Here is a 20263-nt window from a genome sequence, read left to right as displayed (position 1 = left end):
TAACTTTTACATTGATGAAAAAGATCTATCTTCAACAATCCCCACAAATTATCCCTGGACATAAAATCCCCGGACAAATAATCCCCGGACAAAAAGTCCACACAAAATATCCCGGACAAATAATCCCCACAAATTTTTTTGGACAAAATATCCCCACAAAAAATCCCGGACAAATAATCCCCGGACAAAAAGTCCACACAAAATATCCCGGACAAATAATCCCCACAAATTTTTTTGGAAAAAAATATCCCCACAAAAAATCCCGGACAAAAAATCCCCGAGAAATATTTGCTGTCGAATAGTTCTCTAAAAGTTTTTCTGAAATTTTAATAAATTTCGAATTCCAATTCCATGCTGAAAACTTTAAATTATACATGTCAAAAAAGTGTGAGTTTTTTCAAAAATCGTTGAAAATAAATATGGGGAATGAGCTAAGTAAGGTCCCGTTTTCATGACAGGCGCTTTTCGTGCATTCGTTCACATGCCAACGCGCGTCTTAATGACCTAAAACGCGCGTTAGCATGTGAACGGTCTTCAGTAAAAAGTATGTGCATAGTTATCGCGCGTTATCAAAACGCGCGTTAAGCGCCTGTCATGAAAACGGGGCCTTAGCTCATTCCCCATAACTTCCACGATTTTTGAAAAAACTCACACTCTTTTGTCATGTAAAATTTGAAGTTTTCGGCATGAAATTGGAATTATAAATTTGGTAAAATTTCGGGAAAACTTTTAGAGAACTATTCGGCAGCAAATATTTCTGCAGGATTTTTTGTTCGGGATTTGTTGTGGGGATATTTTATCCAAAAAAATTTGTGGGGATTATTTGTCCGGGATTTTTTGTCCGGGGATTATTTGTCCGGGGTTTTTTTGTCCAGGGATAATTTGTGGGGATTTTTTGTCCGGGGATTATTTGTCCGGGCACAGGGAATTAAGGTGAGTTCTATGCGCATTTGGTGCAAAACCCGTGTTGAGCTGCCCCCCCCCCCCCACTTGCAAAAATCAAAAAACAAATAGCCCTGAGTTATGAGCTATTTATGAGCTCTCATATTCCGCAAACTAAAAATTTTGAGCTCGTTCCACTGAGCAGGAATTTGATACTTTAGTGGGGGGGCTGAGTCAGCCCCCCACTACTTAAAAATAGGAATATTTAATTAGTTTTTGCGGCAGAATTACGAGCTATTTATGAGCTCTTGAAATTATATAGTTTCGATTTTTGAGCTCACCCCCTTCACCCTAAACAACCCTTTAATTGATTTAACTTAAGAGAAAAATGCTGAGAAAACTTAAAATATATCGTATTGCGGATATAATTCCTATAGCTAGATTAAACTATTAAATCACGTGCATTTTGATTATTGAGCTACAACCCCTTCGCAAGAAAACCACCCTATTTTCCCAACGTAAGAGAAAGTTATGCTTAAAATGCATTAAACTAATTATTTGGCGACTATTCTTGTTCTCATGATCATTTTTCAGTGCGTCATTAATTATGACGTCATATACTGTATTGGGTGTGTCGAGACTTATTTCATGTAATTATTGACGAATCTGACAGATGCCAGAATCGTACTTTAGATGAAAAGCTTGTGAAATTAAACTAATTAGTAATTTAGTAGATTTGATTTTTACACAATATAATATTAACATGTAGGTATTTTTTCTAAAGGGGAATAAAATTAAAAAGTAAACAATATTGTTAATTAAATTTATAAATATTAAAAAAATGACACAAAACTATCCATAAACTGTGTTTTTATCTTCTTCTCTAGGTGCTGTCTCCGCTTAAAAAGTTGGTAATCATCAGAGCGATCTTTATTTCTGAAACCGCGGCTCTAAATAATTCATTGTTATTACATCCAAACCAGTTCCTAAGGTTCTTCAGCCATGAGTTACGTCTCCTTACTATGGATATTTTTCTTGCATAATGACCTGGAGTATAAACTAACTTCTAACGAATTAAATTCTAAACCAAAATACAAAACTAACTTTTAACGAACTAAATTCTAAACCAAAACACAAAATAATGCACAAAAAAGTTGTGAAACACAAGGGAAGTCGAATTCGAAATTTCAAAATGACAGGTACACAAAATACTGACCTGAATAATAACCGTCACTTGACTCTTTGACACTTCTAAAAAATGGCCAAAATGGACGAAGTTTTCGTCAAATGTTCGTAATATGTACTTGTATTTGATTGGCTAGAAAAATCGCGCATTCTAAATATCAACGAATCAAACGTAGGTTAGGAATAGACATCTTATGTATATAACCATTGTAATGCTGCATTATTTTTGTGTTTAATCACGGAGCTACCGCTTTTTCCGTCTCATCAAACTTAATGCATTAGAGAGAAATCGAAAAACTGTGACGCACTGAAAAATGATCATGAGAACAAGAATACATATCATTGAATAATTTATAAGCTTCCAAATTACGCGCATTTAGATCAGTAAATTGCAATTTATTTTGTATAGTGCAGTCACTGAAAGTCAAAATCAACGATTACCTTCAATTTCGGTGAACCTTCATCGATTTTTACGAAAATTGGTCAGTGGTTAGAGGATACGTCAAGAAACAAAGGTGACATGGTACCACATTGCGCCTTTACCCTGAGGGTGGATACCGCCCCTTCCCGGGGGTGAAAATTATTTTATTAAAAATAACTGCACAAATCAATAAAAGAACAAATTAAAAGAAAAATTTATTATATAAAGTTAATAAAATAAGTCAATACTTTTTAAGTTATTAAAGATCAAAGATTTTAATTATTCGTGAAAAAAATGCATGTTGTGAAGCGGTTTTTCGTAAATCAATGAAAAACTGTGTAAGTTTTTACAAAAAAGTTAATAGTAGTTTAATTCGTATAGCTTATATTCTAAGAATAAACTCTTAAATCACGCGCCTTTCGATAATAGAGCTACAACCTCTTCGCAAGAAAACCATCCCATATTCCCGGCTTAAGAGAGAGTTGTACTTAAAATAATTTAAATTAATTATTTGGCGACTACATATCGTTTAATAATTTATGAGGTAAACCTTCGATTTCGGTAAATCTCCATTCATTTTCACGAATTAACAATAACAACTTGGGGTTTTAACCTGGGGTATATGCCACCCCTTCTCGGGGGTGAAAATTACTTTATTAAAAATAACCCCACAAATCGAGAGAGGGACAAATTGTAAGCAAAATTTGTTATATAATGTGATTAAAATAAATCAATACTTTTTGAGTTATTAAAGATCAAATATTTTAATTTGTGTGAAAGAAAATGCATGCTTTAAAACGATTTTTCATAAGGTTTGTTCGTAGAACGATCAGCAACCGTTTCCAACCATCAGACGCATGCGTGTTCGTAGTCTACGATCTCTAAATGGTAACTGCGCAGCGCTAACTATTAACTGCGCATTCGTCTGATGGTTGGCAACGGTTGCTGATCGTTTGGATCGTACTACGAACAAACCTATAAATAACTCAAAAACTGTAAGTTTTTACAAAAAAGTGTTCATCACTAAAATTGAAGCTAATAAAAAATATAATAAATTGCTTACTTGAAAAACCCTTGAATGTTAATTTAAAGTAAGTTATTGGTAATTAAGTATATTTTTTTCTGCGACTGTTTAAATCTAAGGATTCAAGCTTAAATAACGGGAAAGAGATACATTTTATAACACTTAGGTACTAAATACTTGTCAAAGTACTAAGAAATACCTATCAAAAATGAGCTCCAGAAAAAGTTGATAGCATCAAAATCCCCTCACCAATTTTAGTGAAAATGAATGGAGATTTACCGAAATCGAAGGTCATAGTTGATTTTTACCTTCAGTGACTGCACTATAGAAAGAAAATGGCAATTCAATAATTGAGATGCGTATATTTTGCGAGCTCATAAATTATTAAACGATATCTAGTCGCCAAATAATTAATTTAAATTATTTTAAGTACAACTCTCTCTTAAGCCAGGAATATGGGATGGTTTTCTTTCGAAGGGGTTGTAGCTCAATAATCGAAAGGCGCGTGATTTAAGAGTTTATTCTTAGAATATAAGCTATACGAATAAAACTACTATTAACTTTTTTGTAAAAACTTACAGTTTTTCAGTGATTTACGAAAAACCGCTTCAAAACATGCATTTTTTTCACGAATAATTAAAATCTTTGATCTTTAATAACTTAAAAAGTATTGACTTATTTTAATAACTTTATATAATAAATTTTGCTTATAATTTGTTCTTTTATAGATTTGTGCAGTTATTTTTTATAAAATAATTTTCACCCCCGAGAAGGGGCGAATTTCCACCCTCAGGGTAAAGGCGCAAGGTGGTACCATGTCACCGTTGTTTTTTGAGGTATCCTCTAACCACTGACCGATTTTCGTGAAAATCGATGAAGGTTCACCGAAATTGAAGGTAATCGTTGATTTTTTACTTTCAGTGACTGCACTATACAAAATAAATTGCAATTTACTGATTTAAATGCGCGTAATTTGGAAGCTTATAAATTATTAAGGCCATGGGTACATAATTCGCAAATATTTTACGGCTATCCCTACCTTTTCTGTCTTTACATGGCAAATTACGTGTAGTAAAATTCACACTGGTATGGAAATGTATGTACATATTACTAGAATGTCATTCTACTTGACAATGTCATAACTAGCTTAAAGAGATGGCTTTTGAATGTTCTTGAATAACTGTTATTTTTTGTATAATTGCAAATTATTAATTCAGTTAATAAATGTAATAATTTTTTCACTAGCTATGTATTTAGTGATTGTAATAATTTAAATGTACCTACAACAAAAACTAATACTCAATCGAGAAAAGAGGAAAAGTGTTAAAGTGATTTTTTAATACTATGTTATGTGTTACTATGGAACGCTTACAATTTTGAACATATTTAACAAGAAAATACTTGGATCACAGAATATATCTTCATGTATTATCTGCTTATATCTTCCATAAATAATACACTTTAAATAACTTTTTATGGTAGGGGAGCAAAGTATGGGTTGTGAAGAGTAGGTCCTAAAACCAAAAAAAGTTAAGTACCATTTTCCATTTTAGTGGGCGCTTGCCATTTTTTAATTTAATTTTCCATTTCCAACAATCGTTTTTTCCGATTATAACGCCATCTATGCATAATTTGAAAAAATGTTTCGAATAAAAGTTACTTATTTTTTCGTAAGGAATCCAAATCTGCAATAAAAAATGGGGGCTCCTATTTAAGATTTTAAAGTAACCCCCCACCCCACCTCCGTGGGGGATATTGTTTGGTGTCATTCGATAGATTTTTTAAAAATATTAAATAAGTGTATTTTACAGTTCTTCGATCTGATGTTCATTTCGCGAAATATTGCGGGATTCGTATTTAAAATATTTAATTTACCCCCTACCCCTCTCTGTGGGAAGTCGTATTTGGTATCATTCGATAGATTTTTAAAAAATATTGAGCACATGTTTTGTAGTTTTTCGATCTGTTATTCATTTCGCGAAATATTCACTTTTTTCTTGTGAAATTTTGGGACTCACCCATTTCCTTACGCCTGGCTCAAATCGTCAGATTTTTGAAATATACAGTAGGAAAAATGAAAGAATACCCATGAACGAACATATAAAACACGCTGTATTTTCCTGTCAACGTGTCACACAAAAAATTGGCCAGCGCAAGTACATGTAATAATTATTGTTACATGTACTTGCACTGGATAATTTTCTTTGTGACACGGTGACAGGAAAATACAGCGTGTTTTATATGTTCGTTCATGGGTATTCTTTCATTTTTCCGACTGTACACTCTTTTGCATGTACTTAACTTACCTTATCTTAATCTGACAATTTCGAGTTTTTTTAAGGATATATTGTTTTTTTCGGGCCCCCCTTAACGAACTCCCCTGTGTTAAGAGCCATTATATGGTAGAGGTACATCTGCAGGGTACCAGGTTTCTATCCATATGATAATCTGACGCGCTCGAGTAACTGCAAAAATCCCCGCTTGGGCTCCCCTACCATTATAAAGTTCACCTTTTAAATCAATTATTTATCAAATACACTATACATCAATATTATTTAATCAACAACTTAAATTACTCCCGATTCATGTCAAATAATTATTTAAAATTGTCACTGATTGTCAGTGTCTGAATGACAATATTCTCTTCGACTGAGTGCGTTGTATGACAAAGATAGATTTGGAAAATTACCACGGACATTGTGTTCATTTTTTTCGAATCCTGAAAAAACCAATAAATATTTTTGAAAAATCTAAACGCAGAATGAAAGACTAAATTATTACCGAGGGCCGAAAGTCCCTTAGAATAAATAAAAAGTTTATTTTGAATGAGATATTTGAAATTAAAAATAACACTAAATTTTCTCTCAGTTTTTCACCCCTGTAACTTATTAAAATAAACATTATAGAAGTTCTCAGGGACTTTTGGCCCTCGCTAATAACGCAATCTTTCATTCTGCTTTTAAATTTTTAAAAAATACTTATTAGTTTTCTCAGGATTCGAAAAAAATGAATCCCCATTTGAATAGCATTACAGCCGAAAAAACGTACCGATCCTCTTAAATGATATGTAGTCGCCAAATAATTAATTTAATGCATTTTAAGTACAACTTTCTCTTAAGCCTGGAAGATAGGGTGGTTTTCTTGCGAAGGGGTTGTAGCTCAATAATCGAAATGCACGTGATTTAATAGTTTATTCTTAGAGTATATACGCTATAGGAATTATATCCGCAATACGATATATTTTAGGTTTTCTCAGCATTTTTCTCTTAAGTTAAATCAATTAAAGGGTTGTTTGGGGGTGAAGGGGATGAGCTCAAAAATCGAAACTATATAATTTCAAGAGCTCATAAATAGCTCGTAATTCTGCCGCAAAAACTGATTCAATATTCCTATTTTTAAGTAATGGGGGGGGGGCTGACTCAGCCCCCCCCCCACTAAAGTATTAAATTCCTGCTCAGTAGAACGAGCTCAAAATTTTAATTTGCGGTATATGAAAGCTCATAAATAGCTCATAAATCAGGGCTATTTGTTTTTTAATTTTTGCAAGTGGGGGGGGGGGGGGCAGCTCAACAAGGGTTGGTGCAAACATGTCTACAGGAAAATTGTTTCAGGTTAAATTTATTATAGAAATATCATATTTGAAAGTCAAAAATATTTTTTTTTACAAAAATATATTCAAAAGAAAAGCAAGAAAAAAACAAGAAAGATGGCAATTTTGTTGTTTATCCCAAAACTTTTTTCAGTGGGGATATGGGTATAGGCATTGCTTCACAAAAAAAAACTTCCATCCTTTTTCTTTAAAGTGAGCTTTGGTATAAGTCCCTATGATTTATAGTTTCCAAATTATGATTTTTCAAAGTTCGTCACTCACAGCGATTTTGGGACATTTTCCTTGTTACTTCGCAAACATTTGTTCTGTAACTTTTTTCTACGCAGCTTTAGCTATGTGCAATGTTACATTTAATAGGAAGAAAAATCAATTATCTTTAAAATGGTTTATCGTGACTATTTTTAAACAAGATATGGTTTTTCAAATTTGTATACTTTTAATGATTTTTGATATATTATACGATTATTTTTAAATTTCTTATTATAACTTTTTTTTGTTGTATATTTAGGTATATACATTGTGCAATAAAAAAGAAAACTTATTTTATTTACGTTAAGACTGTGTATTGGTAAAACCTCTAGGACCATTTTTAAACAAGATATGCTTTTACAAAATGTCACATACACATCCAATACACTAAGCTGGAAACATATGGAAAACTTTTTTATTATTAACTTTATAAAAAAGAGTTATTCTTTGTAAAATGCTCTGCATAATCTAAAACCTAAGATGCAATCATCATATATAAAATTTTGTCAATAGTGTACGAGGTATGTCAAAAAATATGAATTGCGCTCAAGAGTAAAGTAGCTTTATATTTCAAAATATCGAAAAAGTGTTAATGAGAAAAATTATTTGGAATTAAAAATTATGTTATAATATGCCATTAAATTCTTCTAGTTCCGGTACGCAATGTTCCGGAGGGTCAGGGGAGTGTTCATAAGGGGGTCCGCCCCGGGAAAACATTTTAAATTTATCCGTAATAAGGGCTTTTTAAAGCTATTTGGGAGCAAGGAAAAAATTCAGAAATTTGTCTATAATTTTGTTGTTTTTTTTTTATTTTTGTCCCAAGAGGTACCGGTTGCCGGCGTACCGGCGCGTACCGTCACAAAAACAGCACTGCCTATACCTATATCCCCGTAGAAAAAAGTTATGGGGCAAAAAACAAAATTGCTATCTTTCGTGTTTTTCTCTTGCTTTTCTTTTGAATATATTTTTGTAAAAAAAATATTTTTGACTTTAAAATGTGATATTTCAATAGTAGATTTAACCCTGTAGACATGTTTGCACCAAAAGTGCATAGAACTCACCCTAATTCGCCCTATGCCTAGGGACTAATTCACCCCTTTCTCAACAACGCACCTCTTTAAATGGTAGCACTCCGCGGTTTTTTCATATTTAGAGGTCCATTGACTATAGGAAACAATAAAACCCCGTTAACGTTGTAGTTCCTTTCTAAATACATAATCAAGAGCCTATTCCTTCTATCCTTACTCTAATGTTGGTCTTCATTAAGGTCATTTTTACTACGAAACAATCAACAAACCCCGAGGGACAACCCGTATAATGGAAGAGTTTACCCTGCATAAACGACGACTGCTTGACTGGTAATTTAACAAAGTAACTCGACGAGGAGTTGATACGATAAAAAAATTATGTAAAACTTTTGTGAACCGATTAAAAATAATCGTTAATAAATTTTCGAGTCATTGTTGGAGTTTCCTGTATCGACTGTGTTTGTAAATTTGTATTAAATCATTCCTTAAACAATGGGCTTATGACTTACGATCGATGGAATTTTGTTGTAATAGTAATGATCATTGAAGGATTCGCAAAATGTGGTTGAACTTTGACTTAGTATATTTTATATCAGAAAGCAAGTTATTTTGGAGAAAGGACAGAGACTTTCTTATCTTTCAGTATTAACCCACATGGATTGTAAAGTACACATAGTCCAGGCTGTATCGCCGCCCCCGTTAGGTAAATTATTCCGATTCGATTTTTTTGCACAAACTTACTCAAAAAGAGGTCCTTGTAACAAATCCAGAAAAAAATTTTAAACAATTTTTTTAAACAAATTCACAAAAACAATTTTTTAACTTCGGACAAATTTTTTTTTAGGTCATTTGGGTCATTCTGAGCAGAAAGGGTCTCTTGGGATTTTTCTCTCAAATTGATTATTGTCGAGTTATACCGCATTTAAAATTTGGAAAATGCGAAAATAACCATTTTCAAGGCTTAATAACTCGGTTAAAAATTATTGTTATGAAAGTCAGGAAGTGGCCAAATCAAAGTTTAAAGTCCCTCCTACAAGATCCTGAAGAAATTTGTGTCATTACTGTATTACTAAGCGGTTATTTTTAATTATCAACAATGAGCGCTAAGCGTATATTAGGCGGCCGTCAATGGTGAGTGCGAAAGAGATACACCATTCTGGTCGTCCAATGGTGCATCTCACTCGAACTCACATTAACGGCCGCCTCAATACGCTCTTAGCGTTCATTGTTAATAATTAAAAATATCAGCTTAGTAATAAAATAATGACAAAATTTACTTCAGAATCTTGTAGTGGTGACTTTCTGACTTTCATAATAATAATTTTCAACCGAGTTATTAAGCCATGAAAACGGTCATTATTTTTAAAATTTTAAATTGCGTATAACTCGACAACAATCAATTTTAAAGAAAAATCACAGGTGACTTTTTTTGCTCCGAATGACCCAAATGATCTAAAAAAAATTGTCTGAAGTGAAAAAATTGTTTTTGTTAATTTGTTTAAAGAAATTGTTTAAACAATGTTTCGACCACGGTACCGCCTGGCACCCTGTGGATTTGTTATAAGGACCTCTTTTGAGTAAGTTTGTGCAGAAAAATCGAATCGGAATAATTTACTTAACGGGGGCGACGATACAGCCTGGACTAACAATGTTTGTCGATGAAATAACATTTATCTTCAAAATAATCCAAAAATCTTAACCAAGCTCTTTGTTTTAAACTGTTTGGTATATGTCCTGTTTCGAATATTTTATTGAAGGGGTTTAGAAGAGAATATTTACCTTTATCGTCGAGTGGTTTGATCGTTTAGCTGGAAATTTCATCTGGTCCAGTTGCTTTCCAATTTTTTGCTAATTTTATAGCTCTTTCCGTTTCATCCACAGTTTTTTTTGCCCAGTCGATTTATTTTCAATTTGAATTTCTGTTCTTTTATCATCAAACAGTTCCTCAATATATTTCCGCCTACTCTTCAGTTTTTTTTTGTTCCTAAACTATAATATTTTCTTGTTTATCAAGGAGACTACTTGCTGTTGACCTGTACGGTCCAGATATTTCTTACAATTTTTTGTGCATATTAAACGTATCATTCGTTTGATGCAGTTCTTCTATTTCAAGACATTTACACCTTATGGCCTTATGGCCTCACAGAAAGCCACAACTCCGTCATTTGGATCGGCTGTATAGAGGCCGAACCAAGTATCTGGTACCTCTGTTAGGCCAGTTCCATGCACTTCCAGAGGACATGGAAACCAGATGTTTCCTCCTCCTTATCACATAGAGGCACTGTGGTCCAATCCAAGCAGATGAAGACTCTACAGTTGCCGGAAAGCATAGTGGCCACCAGAGAGCACCTTCTATGGTCTAGAAGGAGAAGTTGTGCTGTAAGTCTTTTGGATGGCCCCATAAGGTGGAGCATAACCTGCCTCATACCTTCACAACTGGCCCAGGAGTCCTGGAACCTCCGCAGAAGAAGCTCCTTGAGATTACCACGACCAGTATTGAGGGGCACCCCAAACACAGGTTTGGGTACCACAACCACAGACAGAGTGGATGAGCACTGTCTTTTCAGGGTGTGAGCTTACTCGTTCCCTTCCACATCTGTGTGCCCCGGTACCCATATCACGTAGACCCTCTAGTTCAGTTCAACATCAGTCAGTGCTCTCTTGCATCCAAGACCCAGCTTATAGCTAACTTTGGGCGTTTCCAAAGCCCTGAGCGCTGCTTGACTGTCATGGTAGAGATGGTGTTGCCTGAGCAAACCATATCTATTATCTTCTGAAGCTAGGTATAGCTGTAGAGTAGAATTTTTATTTATACTGTTATAGAGATGCCTATTTTTAAAATAAGTACCAAAGCTTAAACATTTGAGAAGTGGGTCTACCCCAAAATCCCGATAGCCAAAATCCCGACAGCCAAAATCCCGACGGCCAAAATACCGACACGCCAGAATCCCGACAGGCCAAAATCCCGACACGCCAGAATCCCGACGGCCAAAATACCGACACGCCAGAATCCCGACAGGCCAAAATCCCGACACGCCAGAATCCCGACTGGTTTCATAAGTTCCTTTTTAACATATAATTACATTTATTTCTGGTTTTTTTGTTTATGACCGTCTGTTTTTTATTTTTTGTTACTAAACAAAAAAGTATTTACCATTTATGTAATATGAACTAATTTTCTAAATAAAATTTCTAACATGGGTATATGAATTAAATTATTTTTTTTTGCCAATATTATAGTCCAATATTAATGTATAATCAAATCCTGAATTCAAGTTTACTTTCATATAATAGATATTATTATGTCATTTCCATTTCAGTAAATATAGCTTTTATATTATAAAATGAAGTGTTTAATGATTTTTTTCTTTTAAAATACATAATAATTAGTACCCGTACTTATTAGTAAGTAATTAGTTTTTCAATTTCAATACTCTATAATATGATTTGGTATTGCATTTGAAAAGGAAACAATAAATATTCAAAATGTAGTGGTCGGGATTTTTGCTTATGCGAGGATTGTTGCATGTCGGGCGTGTCGGGATTCTGTCGTGTCGGTGTTTAGGCCGTCGGGATTTTGGCTGTCGGGATTTTGGGCGCCACCGTTGAGAAGTAAAGCAGTATTTACACAAAACATTTTGAGTGAAATAAACCTTGTTCGTCGGAGACTGGCTTATTTGTTTATGATCCCTGTTCTGTTTGGTAATAATCCGACTCAAAGAAAAAGTACTTTTATAAGCATGCATAAATTGACTAAAATAATAATTCGGAATCTACAAATTTCAGTTCTTCAAAAAATAGTTTTTGTTGCATTTTTTGTACAATACATACATCAATTATTATTTTGTTTCATTTTATTAGTACTTTGACTCCGCCTCTGTTGCTACACATACATACAACATTAAAACATTTAGTTTAGTCTATCATGGTGGTACTTAACTTTAACTTATGTCGAAGTTGAACGCGCAAGGCGCGATATTGAATATTGGCGGTACCGTGGTGGTACTGTTGAAGCGACAAAGCGCGCGTTAAATCTTTTTTATTTTTTACTTTTTTCGTTCTCAATTCACATTCAAATTGTACAAAGTTGTCGGTTATGTTGAACGATGGCTGGATTGTAGTACCTCTCGACAACATTTTTTAATTACAGTTCTTGACGGTCTTTCACGGTTTGAACACAGTAAATTCGAACAATCGACGACGATGAGGTGTAGCGGAAATTAGTTAAGTCGAAGTCGGGTAAGTTTTTGACTGCTTAGCTTATCAACTTTTGGGCCAATCAGATCGTTTTGTACTGCCGATAAAGAAGTTTTCTGTATTAAAACTATGATTTATTCAATTTATTGTATTTTTCAATTTTTCCTATTTCTAGCCAATTTTCTGTACATACAAAATTTAATGTTTGCCAATACCAGGTGTATCAGTTTAAAACGGTAGTACTAAAAAAGGCAATACCAATTTAGCAGGTTATTTTTACCCTTGAGCTTATGACTAACTACTTAACTGTTATTACTGTTATATTATAACTTGCGTGGTGGGTGGTCGATTTGTATCATGTTCTTCTTCTTCTTGTTCAACTGAGCTGACTGTTTTTCAATGAGCCTCCAGTAAATTGTCATTCCATCGTTTTCATCATCTTCCCATTGATGGTCTCCTATTGGGGAACCGTCTGTCGCCGTCTTTATACCTACTACTTTATTTATTATCATTTGGCTTAATATACAGGGTGTAACAAAAATGCAGGTCATAAATTAAACCACATATCTGGGACCAAAAATAGTTCGATTGAAGGTAACTTACCTTAGTACAAATGTGCATTTAAAAAAAAGTTACATCCCTTTTAAGTTACAAAATGAAAATCGGTTTTTTTCAATATCTCGAAAACTATTATAGATTTTTTTACTGAAAATGGGCATGCGACATTCTTATGGCAGGAACATCTTAAAAAAAATTATAGTGAAATTTATGCACTCCATAAAAATTTTAGTTCCCTTAAATCCCTCCAAAGTTTTGTGTACGTTCCAATTAAATTATTATTGTGGTACCATTAGTTAAACACAATATTTTTAAAACTTTTTTGCCTCTCAGTACTTTTCGATAAGCCAGTGTTTATCGAGATATTTTGAATATCCACCACATATTTGTATATGGGTAAATACGATTACAGAGACCTTAATAATCTGAAAATTTATTTATAATTTACATTTTTATGTATGTTTTGAAACATATTAAAAAAGAAGCCACATGTCGGTAAAAGGTGACTTATCGAAAAAATACTAAGAGGCAAAAAAGTTTTAAAAACACTGTGTTTAACTAATGGTGCCACAATAATAGTTTAATTGGAAAGTACACAAACATTTGGTGGGTTTAAAGGAACAAAATCCCCATAAAAATTTTATGTAAACATATTAAAAAAGAAGCCGTATCTCGATAAAAACTGGCTTATCGAAAAAATACTAATAGGCAAAAAAGTTTTAAAAACATTGTGTTTAACTACTGATACCACAATAATAATTTAATTGGAACGTACACAAAAGTTTGGGAGGGGGGGGGGGGTTTAAGGGAACAAAACTCCATAAAATTTTTATGGGGTGCACAAATTTCACTGTTATTTTTTTTAAGATTTTTTTTACCGCGTCTAAAGGTTTTTTTATTCTTGTTTATATTAAACCTAAAATTTTATAAACTAAAAATGAAGACAAAAAATTGTAGTACCTCTATACTGGATTTTTTTAAATTCAATCTTGAGTTTTACACATATTGAGTTAATTTTATGGTTTGGTCGATGACAAAAGTTTTATCGTCGTCACCTCGAGCATTTATGCTTTTTTTTATTGCTTTCGTATTCGTTCTAGTATTATATGATCATCATTTTTATGATGTTGTGTGTTAAAAGTCTGAAAATTAATTTCTTTGAATCAATATGAACTTAACGCCATGTCTCCTTTTCAATTTAAACTACTCTGTAGGAAATTTACTCACATTAACCCCTTTTAACAGTACTAAATTTCCTGGACGCCATTTCTTAATCTTCGGTTCAAGGTTTTAGATTTTTAGTCCAGGCGGGGTCTTTTGAAAAGCAGACCATAATAGACATTTTCCATAGGAGTCCACTTTTTTCAGGAATCATTTCAGGATGTACTTTGCATAAATAATCAGGATGTACCGTGGGGTGGTTGAGTTGCGTGTAATAACCTTATTGTCCACGGAAACAAATAATCATAAATAAATGTAAAAACAACAAACTGTCTGTCAATAATATATTTATTTATTTTGTTAAAAATACGTGTTTTGCTTATATCTCGTAAGGTTGTGTTGTTGACCTATTCCGACGCCCGCTGGGATGTGACTGAACGGACTAAACTAGAACTAGACTACAAACATTAATTTGTCTTTATGTGGTTTTACCATATGGCCAGACAGGCGATAATTTATTAGATCTGGTGTTTTAAAAGCTGAAAAGGCATTTTACCTGAATAGGGATATATTTCGTTTCTTAAAACTTAACAGGCCCTTCTATGCATACGGTTTGTATATTAAATGTGAATTTTAAATGGGACGTATTATTTCAGTTTGAAAAAGTTATTAAAAATTAAAATTAAACTAGTAATAGTAATTAAAAAAAATAGTAATTGAAGCGTGTCGCCACAAGGATATGCGCCAGTCGCAAATCTTGTGCTCAATTATTTATTTAATAAAATCTGAAAAAAATCGAAAATTTATTACTTTCGCGCCCATATTTTCGCCTATAACTCCAGAGAAATTACTGCTACCAAAAAATTATACAAGAAAGAGTTTTGTTTTTCAATTCTACATATTATTTAACATCTAGAAATTGAAAATTAAGAGATGTCGCTGTTTTGCGTCTGAAAGGTGGAATTATTGCATCGCGGTGATTTCCCTTAAATAGGCAACCTGTTGATATTTGGTTTAGAGTTGTGACTGCATAGCTCCACCGATGACGCATGAGATGCAGAAATAGCTATCTGTAGATGGTGATCCTACTCTGAAGCAAATAAAAACAAAAACTGCCTTTTTCTCTTTAAAAATCTAATGTTCATTCTTTAAAAATAGTGAGAACTGTAAAAAAAATGGAGTTTATCACTGGTTAATAATGTTTAAACGTATGTATCTAAAAAGCGCATGCATAGTGTTTAAACGTATCTAAAGCTCAAGAACACTCAAAGAGGTGTTCGGCAGGGATGTGTGCTTTCTCCTCTTTTATTCGGAAGCCATATTTCAAGAGTCTTTGGAAGATGCAGAGATGGGAATCAAAGTGAATGGAGTATTGATCAACAACATACGATATGCTGATGATGCTGTCTTAATGTGTGACAACATAGCAGATCTTCAACAACTTGTCACTATAATCGGAGAATACAGTAAGTGAATGGGATTAGAGATTAATACCAAAAAGACCAAATTCATGATCATCTCCAGAAACTTGGATGCATTTGAAAACTCCACCATAACACTGAATACTAAGTCCATTGAAAGAGTGAGCAAATTTAAATACCTGGGAACGTGGCTAGACTGGGCATCGGACAGGGAACTAAAATGTCGCATTGAGCCAGCTCGACAAGCTTTCGTAAAATTCAGGAAGATACTGACCTGCTCAGAGTTCGACCTTACACTGAGACTAAGGTTTACTAAATGCTACGTGTGGTCGGTGCTGCTATATGGCATAGAGGGCTGGACACTCAAAACGAGGGATATAAACAGATTAGAAGCCTTCGAAATCTGGCTTTATCGCCGTATCCTAAAGATACGATGGACGGCGAAAGTCACAAATATAGATGTCCTTAAAAGAATCAACCAAGAACGCCAGCTTTTCGAAAACATCAAGAAAAGAAAAACGGCGTATTTGGGTCACATCATGCGAAACGAAAAATACCAGTTCCTTCAACTTATAATCCAGGGTAAAATTGAAGGCAAGAGAGGGATAGGACGCAAGAAAATATCCTGGCTCCGAAACATAAGGCAATGGACAGGGATTAACGACATACAATATCTGATACGCATTGCAAGAAACAGAGAGTTAATGGAAAATGTGATCCACTAACATCCATTAGTGGATTTGCATTTGAAGAAGAAGAAAAATCTCATGAGGCCTGTATATTACAGGGTGTCCCAAAAGTGGCGGGACAGAATATTTCGCGAAATGAACATTCGATGGAAAAACTGAAAAATACATGTTTAGCATTTTTTAAAAATCTATCGAATGATACCAAACACGGCTCCCCACTCCACCCCCTGGAGGTGGGATTGGGGGTAACTTTAAAATCTTAAATAGGAATCCCCATTTTTTATTGCAGATTTGGATCCTTACGTCAAAATAAGTAATTTTTATTCGAGATATTTTTCGAATTGTGGATAGATGGCGCTATAATCGAAAAAAAATGATTTATCGTGATACACTAAGTAAATTATAGAAACGGTCTAATATCTCGAGAAATACACTTCTAAATGAAAACCAAAAAACATGTGTTTAATATTTTTAAAAAAATCGATCAAATAACACTAAACACGGCCCTCCACTCCATGCCATGGAGGTGGGGTGGGGGTAACTTTGAAATCTTAAATAGGAACCCCAGTTTTTATTGCAGATCTGGATTCCTCATAAAAAATAAGGAATATTTATTCGGGACATTTTTTACAATTGTTGATAGATGGCGCTGTAATTGGAAAAATACGATTTATTAGCGCCATCTATCAATAAATCTAAAAATCGTGTCAAATAAATGTTACTTACTTTTTTAAGAGATATTCAAATCTGCAATAAAAAATGGGGGTTCCTATTTAAGATTTTAAAGTTACCCCCACCCCACCTCCAGGGGATGGAGCGGGGGTCGTGTTTAGTGTTATTCGATAGGTTCTGGAAAAGTAATAAAAACAATGTTTTTGGTTTTTCATTTGGAAGTGTATTTCTCGAGATATTAGACCGTTTCTACAATTTGCCTAGGGTATCAGGATAAATAGTTTTTTCCGATTATAGCGCCATTCGAAAAAATGTCTCGAATAAAAATTACTTATTTTTGCGTACCCAATCCGAATCTGTAATAAAAAATGCGGGTTCCTATTTAAGATTTTAAAGTTAACCCCCAGTGTCGTGTTTGGTACCATTCGATAGATCTTTGAAAAATATTGAAAACGTACGTGTCAGTTTTTTGATCCGATGTATATTTCGCGGATATTCGGCCGTTTGGCTACTTTTGGTACACCCTATATAATATATAATAGATCATAGAAACCACTGATTCACTACTATTTGAGCCCATCAGAATCAAAACCTGCTAAGTCCTAAATTTTTCGTTCTGCTAAATCCAAACTAAAAGTACTAATTTCCGAAGATGTAAGGGGCATGCAGAAAAATGACAAATTACTGTGCAATTTTATGAAATTTATTGATACCCCTTTGATTGAGAAATGCGGGGTACTTTTTGGAAAATTTACATTTTTTAATGTTCTTTAGCCTCCTGACAAAATTTCAAGACGTGGATCTAGCACGTTTTGATTCGCCTCGTACATTAAGAACTCTTATCATTGCAGTGCACAGTGTTGCAAATTTCGAACTACATACACGAAACCAAAATGCTTCTATCTTTGTTTTTGCACGGTGCAGAAACTATAATCTCTTTTGCATTCAATCAAATAAATTCCTTATCGTAGTCATAAAAACACTAACGAATTTTCAAACTAAACCGTTTCATTTACTTATAGCAACGTGGTTGAACAATTGGTAATATAATCAAGGTTATGGCTTTACTCATTACTATTATCCGTTCATGTATATTTGTTGAACTTGGAAACAAGTATTTTTTAACAAAATGTCATAAACCCGTGTCAACATTCTGTATCTCAACATAATCAGTATAATATTTGAATGTTTTTGCTATTAAAATTAATATTGTATATGTGGTGCATATTTTAAAGTTTAAATATCGACCTAAATTGGATTACAGGTACCGAGATACCTATCTACTATTTTTATAAGGAAACTTAAAGGGTACCCCCCGTTAAGATAGGCAAAATGCCCTCACTCCCAGAATTCAACTTTTTTTACGTTCTATGCAATTAAAAAATGAGATAACGCGGATTTTTAGCTCGCCATCCCCCTTACCCCTCCCCCACAGCCAAAACCGTAAATTTTTAGATTTAATTTTTTTTAGTTGGGTTACAATTGATATAAAAATTTCAAAAAATTCACACGTGTAGCTGAGGCTTTTACAAAAGATGTCCATTTTTTATGGACCCATAGGTAGAGTGTACATAACCTCAAATTTTTTTTAAGTTTTTTAAAGCTTATAACTTTTTTTTGGAGGGGGCTGCAGGTCCAATTTTTTTTGCATTTTGTGTAATTTATCAAAAGCTATCTCTGTGATTTTTTTCAGATTTTTCCGTCAGGTGCGTCATCTTAAAAAATCAGGAAAACTGTTTTTTTAGGGGGTTTTTGGGGATTTTCTCCATTTTATAGACTGCAACATAGGTCAGCTCAAGGTTTTGTTAATAGATTATGTATAATTTAAAATAATTGAGTATATTATGGTATTCAAAAATTGGGCGAAACACTTTTAAACCCCCCAAAAACCATGTTTTTTTAAAGTTTTGTAAGGGTTTTTGCGGGTCTAATTATATTTTTTGAGGTCGATAGAGCCTGAATATTTTTTTTATTTTTTTACGTTCTATATGATTTTAAAAAATTGGGACTTACTGCAATTTTAGCCCACTTCCCCTATTCCCCTCCCCCACCTCCTTTTCACCTCCTTTTTTAAGTTGGTTTGCAAATAAGTTATAAATGTTGTTCTGAAGCTATTTCTTTGTGGAATTTTTGTAATTGACTATTCTAAATGGGAAATAAGCCACAATTTAACTAAAAAATGATTTTATTTTCCATCTGTAATGCGAAAGCGAGAATTCGATAATCTGTTGACGCACTGAAAAAAGGGTTTGGGACGATCTATATAAATAAGTCAGATTAAATTAAATTATTAGAAGATTTTTTTACCAAGCAACAACATTTTTGTTTAATTTATTAATATTTTGTATTTTGACAACGACGTCCGTGGTGGACGTCGAAACGTTAATAAAATCATTTTTTAGTTAAATTGTGGCTTATTTCCCATTTAGAATAGTTAATAATTTATTAAATTATAAATTACAAAAAATTCACACGCACATTGAGGCTTTTACAGAACATCTATTTTTATGGAACCAAAGGTCGAGTGTACAACATATTATAACCTCATTTTTTGTTTTTTAATAGGTACGTATAACTTTTTTTAGTGATGGCTGCATGTCTAATTTTTTTGTGTTTTGTGTATTTTATCAAAAACTATATTTCTGACTTTTTTCAGATTTTTCCGTAGGGTGCGCCATCTTTAAAAATCCGCAAAACTGGTTTTTCGGTGGTTTTTAGGGATTTTCTCCATTTTATAGACTTTAAAATAGATTAACTCAAGGTTTTTTATAGTTTATGTAGGTATAATTTGAAATAACTGAGTTTTCAGGGATATTCAAAAATTGTGCAAAACACCTCTAAAACCCCCCAAAAACTATGTTTTTAAAGGTTTTTGAGCGGTTACTCATACAGGCCTGGATACTGTGTATCAAAAACAAGTTTATTAATAGCAAACTGAAAATTTGTTCCTAGCTTAACAGTGTCTAGTCGGACAAACTTTGATGTACCGGAACACTGAAACAGGGGAAGTTTTAATTGTTGAACAGGTTACAAGTTTCGAACGTCAGATTACGAAAACGTCCCATGTATTTTGTCGGACAGAACATCCAATTGATTTGTTAGCCTTTCATTAAACTCTCATGCAAAAATCAAACTACTATTTACCACCAATATAATTCCTGTCATT

The 20263-nt window shown here is 33.5% G+C and overlaps 1 protein-coding gene across 1 annotated transcript in view; it reads left to right on the top strand.

The window, feature by feature from the left end:
* The window catches only part of LOC114337986 (thyroid receptor-interacting protein 11), a 270838-nt gene that overhangs the window by 76889 nt on the left and 173686 nt on the right, over positions 1-20263 (top strand). The window lies entirely within an intron of this gene.

This window comes from Diabrotica virgifera, chromosome 9 (genome assembly GCF_917563875.1).
Source record: "Diabrotica virgifera virgifera chromosome 9, PGI_DIABVI_V3a".
Taxonomy (NCBI): Eukaryota; Metazoa; Arthropoda; class Insecta; order Coleoptera; family Chrysomelidae; genus Diabrotica; species Diabrotica virgifera.
This window is presented reverse-complemented; position numbering and strand designations above follow the sequence as displayed.